The following is a 5,315-nucleotide window of genomic DNA, read 5'->3' on the forward strand; positions in this document are numbered from 1 at the left end:
TCCCAGGGTTCCTGTTAAGAGAGGGCAGGCGGGTAAGGAGTCAGCCAGCCAAACACAAAAGGAGAGGAATATGGAGTAGAGGTTAATTGTGGCCGTCAGAGACGAGGGGTTACATGGGGAGATTGGTTTAACATTAACGAGGCGTTGGTTGCATTTTATAGGTCTTCCTAGGTAGGGAGATCATAAGCCAAAGGGGCAGAGGGGAAGGGCTCCTCAGGAACTTTTCCTGACCAACCCCTTCAGGCCAGTTACAGCGGGGGGCACTCGGCCAGAGGAGCACAAATTCATATGGGTGCCAAAAGAAGGGTCCCATCCCATGTGCCTGGGCCGGGACAGGGCACAGGAGCCCTGGGGGAAGGAGAGACCGTGAGGCCCTGAGGATCTCCACGCTTGAAACTTGAGGCTGAACCCCTTGCTCTGGCCTGAGATCACACTCCAGAAGGAGAACGTCCAAACCCACCATGTTCAAGCGTTTTCATCTTACTCCCGCCACTGTCAGAGTTAGACTACGATCAGGGAGGGGGCATGCCAGTAATTAGTGTGCCGATAATTGCTTGGCATGGACCCTTCTCGACTGGCTTGGGCTGGGGATGTGGATACACTAGCCTCTTGGTGTCTCTATCAGGATGGTCCTGCATTGAATGGGCTCAAAGTTACCTCTAGGAAGGCTCCCTTAATGCCCCAGGCAGAGAGAATTGCTTCCTCCTTTGTGCATATGTTCCAACTTCCATGGTTTCATTCTCCTGATTTCTACTGTTTACTACTGTTGGACTCAGGAGTAAGAATTTTGCCTCATTTTTCTTGATCCCCACCACACAGCACAATGAAAGCTTAATGAAACTGTCCGCAGATAAAGAAATGGAAATACAGAATGATTTTCTAACTATGGCAGCTAACCAGAGATGACAATGCACCAGAAAAAGAGGGCGGACTCAGGGGAGAAGGAAAAAGAGAGAGAAATACACATGTCCTAAAGCCTCAAGCTCAGAAGGAAAGAGGGTCACGGTTAATGGGTAAGACATCCAGAAACGTTCCAGCTGAACAAGGACCATGAGACTTCAAGCCCTGGACAGGGCCATAAGGAAGAGAAGAAATCGAAATAAAAAACAGAAGTATTTATCTCTTGGGGAGTTGAAGTTTCCCAACACCAGGGTCTAGAGACTCAGAGCAGCCTGTCAGTGACCAGAAATCATGCAAGTGGTCGCTGTCTCAGCTAGCCCCCTGCTGCCTCGGCCCTCACACCCAGAATGTTCAAAATTGTAAATAACTGTTGACCCGTCGATTTCTCATCAAGTCCACTTTGGGAAGAAACCCGAGTGGATAGTGAGTGTGGACCCGAAGTCAACCAGCTCTCCCTTCTCCTCGCTCAGTAGAAGAACCTGAGGGACGATCAGGCAATACCAAAGGCAAGAGAACAGAAAGGGAATTGTTGAACAAGATGTCAGGGTTCGAAGCAATGGCCCAATTCCCAGCTACCTCCTGGTTGGCGCTTTCTTTCCCATTAGGGCTGCCTTGGAAATTTCAAGCACAGACCCAGGGGCCAAAAGACCTTCTTCCTCTTTCCTCAAGTGTCATTTCACCCACATAAGAATATACCCATTTTACACCTCCAAGGTCGGGAAAGAATGTCTCGTATTTCTAATAAGGTCTAGGATCCCCATGGCTATTCCACGCCACATGGCAGGGCACTGGGAGTCCCAGGGAGGACAAGTCGCTCAGGGCTGTTACTCAGAGTGTAAAGCTGAAAGGCGGCAGGAATTACATGGAAAACGCCAAGGGCCATGTGCAAGGCTCAACTCTGTGAGCAATGGGGAGCCATTAAGGAGAATCCGGGAGGGAGTCATGAGGCCCTCATTTCAGAGGGATGACTCCTCAGAGGGCAGATGTGAGGATGACAAGTCTGGAGGCCATTGTAATAGGACAGGTATGGGCTGGTGAGAGCCGGAGCAGGGCCCTACAGTAGGCGGAAGGAGGGAGGGTAGGGAGGGCTGGTGTGCCAGGCACTGTAGGGAGTATGAAGGCAGATGGCAAAGCCAGTCTCTTGGGGCTCCGGGAGGGGCCAGACCAGGAGTTGCTGTGTGGATACCAACACGTCCCTGAGAAGGTTGGCTCCTCTTGGAAGCTAGACTCGCCTTGCGGGTAGAGGTGGCCTTTTCTTCCTAAGGAAATGAATGCCCCCCTTGTCCACCACGTTGGGCCACAGACAGAAAAGGAATGGGCTTTGGACTTGGGGACGGTACCAGAGGGAAACTGGGCACCACCATTGTTTTAAAAAGGCAAGGTAGATTGTTTTCAAGCTGCTGTGGTGGAGGAGAGAGCCTGCAGTACAGAGTCGAGCCTGACTCTCCACGTGGCAAAGACCCCTGGGGATTCATGGCCTGTGGGAGGGTGAGGGGTCAGCGCTTGGACAATCTCTAGGAGGAGCTTGACTAGATACCAAGAGTGGGGGGGGGTCTCACTCAACTGGGCTCAGCAGTCCAAGGACAAGGCCTGGCCAAAAAGAGGGTTCAAAGGAGCCTGACCAAAGTTTACTCAAGGAGGGAGTCCTTGTCAAACGGGAGGACCATCTCTGCAGCACGGGGCAGAGGGCCCAGAGAAGGGGCCAAGGGGTGCTCCCAGATACCAGGTGGCAGCCTGGGAGAGATATGTGGGAATCTGCTGGGAACCAGACATGGAGCCTGGGAGCACCCACGGCGGGGGTGAAAGGAAAACAAGTGACCGTGTGACCGGGAATATTCTGTGATGAAGAGGGGACACAGAGCATGGCTGCAAAACCTATGAGGTCAGTTCACATATCAGATCTAAACAGCTGGATCCCACCGGGATGAATGTGGGAAACAAAATGGCATTCGTTGCAGATACCCAGACATTATAAGGCGCACCCTTAAAAACATCGGGAGTGCCTGGGTGGCTCATTCGGTGAAGCGTCTGACCTTCAATTTCAGCTCAGGCGATGATCTGAGGGTTCAGAGATCGAGCCCCACGTCTGGCTCTGGGCTGAGCTTGGAGCCTGCTTGAGATTCTCTCCCTCCCTCTCTCTCTGCCCCTCACCCCCATGCACTCACACGCACTCTCTCTCTCTCAAATAAATAAATCTTTTTAAAAAATAAACACTGAATTTCTCCCTTCTGATATAAAGGAGCTCTCAGAGTGATGGTGATGTGAACATTACCAGAAACGAGTCCTTCCTTTACCCTCTAAACTGGCCTTCGGGCTCCTGCAGATTTTATCTGTATCAGTGTCCCACGTTCTAGGGACTGACTCTACTAACACAGATTAGTCATGGGTTTTTGTTTGTGAGGGCAGGAAAGAGCAAAGTTAACCTGAATTCAGAAAATTGCTTCTAACTGGGGACCCAGCAGATTCCTTTGTCCACTCAGACCCCTGAGATCAACTAACAGTCCTTGCCCGCGAGATTCTTCCAAATTTCTGCCAGAGAAAGCCAGAACTATGAGCATAGAGCTGGGCTTGATTCAAGTCAGCGTGTTAAAATCCTACACCCTGCTGCAACCTGATTTCTCTTGCCTTTATTATATATGATCAAGTGAGTTTGAATGAAACTGTCTCCAAGTCCTCATTTTTATTTCATCCTGACAATATTATTTTTATCAAGCTCATATTTCAAGTAGCTTTATTCTGCTCTGACTTTCCTGAACCAGGGGAAATTATCTTGTTCCTTCCCTTGGGTTTGAAAGAAAACCTTTCCATAGCAAATGTTTATCAGCAGCGCAATTTCTTCTGCAAGAAATTGAAACCTCCTTGACATGGAAAGGTAAAGAACACCGGGGCTGGGATGATAGACAGACCACCAAGAAAAGCTTCGGGGAAGAGGAAATCCAGCTTCCAGAAGCTCTGCCTTCTATGTGCCTTCCCTGGGCAAGGCACACTCAGGGAGCCAAGAGTGGTTTCAAAAGATGTAGCAACCAGTGCAGCCTGGAAACCGACCAATCCGGACAGAGCAAGGTCCCTGGCTGGATTTATGGGGAGCAGACTTTAACCCTTGCCCTTCTGGATCCTGGAAAGATCTCGGAGGGAAAAGACAGCAAGGGAGTGTATTACTCAAGATTCTCCAGAATCACAAAAGTAGTAGGATATATATAGGCATATATGTGTACGTATGTACTACGTATACCTTGTACTGGGCACTGCAGCACATATGAATACATATCTGGCTGGAGACAGACACAGAGATTGAGATTTTAAGGAATTGGCTCTGGCAATTACCATGGTTGACAAGGTCAAAATCTGTAGGACAGGCCAGCAAGCAGGAGCTGATGCTGATGTTGCAAGCAGAATTTCTTCCTGGAAAAACCTGTTTTCACACTTCAGGCTTTCAACTGATTTGACGAAGCCCACCCACATGATCAAGGGGAATCTCCTGTTCTCACAGCCAACTGACAGTGAGTGTTAGCCCCATCCACAAAACACCTCACAGCAACACCCGGAAGAGCGTTTGATTGAATAATTGGTTACTAATGATAACCATGGCAGCGGGATGAGGTCAGGGGGAGTAAGAAAGGGGGAAGTCCACTCAGGGGACCCGAGACAGATGTTATCCACCACGCCACTCAGGAGTATTTTAATATTTTATTGTATTTTATTTTATTTTAAAGATTTTACTTATTTGTTTGAGAGAGATAGAAGAGTGAGCATAAGCAGGGGGAACAGCAGACAGAGGCAGAGGGAGAAGCAGGCTCCCCGCTGAGCGGGTAGCCTGATGCAGGACTCGATCCCAGGACCCCAGGACCATGAAGACAGACGCTAAACTGAGCCACCCAGTCACCCAGGAATATTTTAATATTTTAAATAGTGGTCCTGGTGTCCTCCTGCAATGGGGACAGAAACAACGTAACCCAAGAAGGAACAGTTTCTAGGAGGATCTGCTCTGCGCAGACTAGGAGGGAACGTCAAAACGGGTTTGGTTTTCATGACAAAATTCTGTCCCCCAAATTCTGTACCCACTTCTATGTCATTTGGGGGAACTGCCGCCATCGCCCTAAGAACAAATGCTAATCTGCTGCTATTCCACAACAATACGGGCTCTTCTTTATGGAGAACCTACTAAACAATATGCTACGAAACCTTCAATAACATTTAAAAGCTAAGAGTTATTACACCCTTTACACAGACGAAAAGACTGAGGCCTCCAAACATTAAGTCGTTTGTCCAGCACCGTCCAGGTTGTGAGTGGAAGAGCTGGGATTTGGAAGAGCTGGGTAATCCCAGCTCTATTCAATGCAAAGTCTATGCTCTTTGCACAATGTTATGGAAGCAATAGACATGTTAGCCAGAAGTCAGATTGGGGTTGTTCTAGT

This window comes from Lontra canadensis, unplaced genomic scaffold (assembly GCF_010015895.1).
Source record: "Lontra canadensis isolate GAN:19392208 unplaced genomic scaffold, GSC_riverotter_1.0 scaffold21, whole genome shotgun sequence".
Lineage (NCBI taxonomy): Eukaryota > Metazoa > Chordata > Mammalia > Carnivora > Mustelidae > Lontra > Lontra canadensis.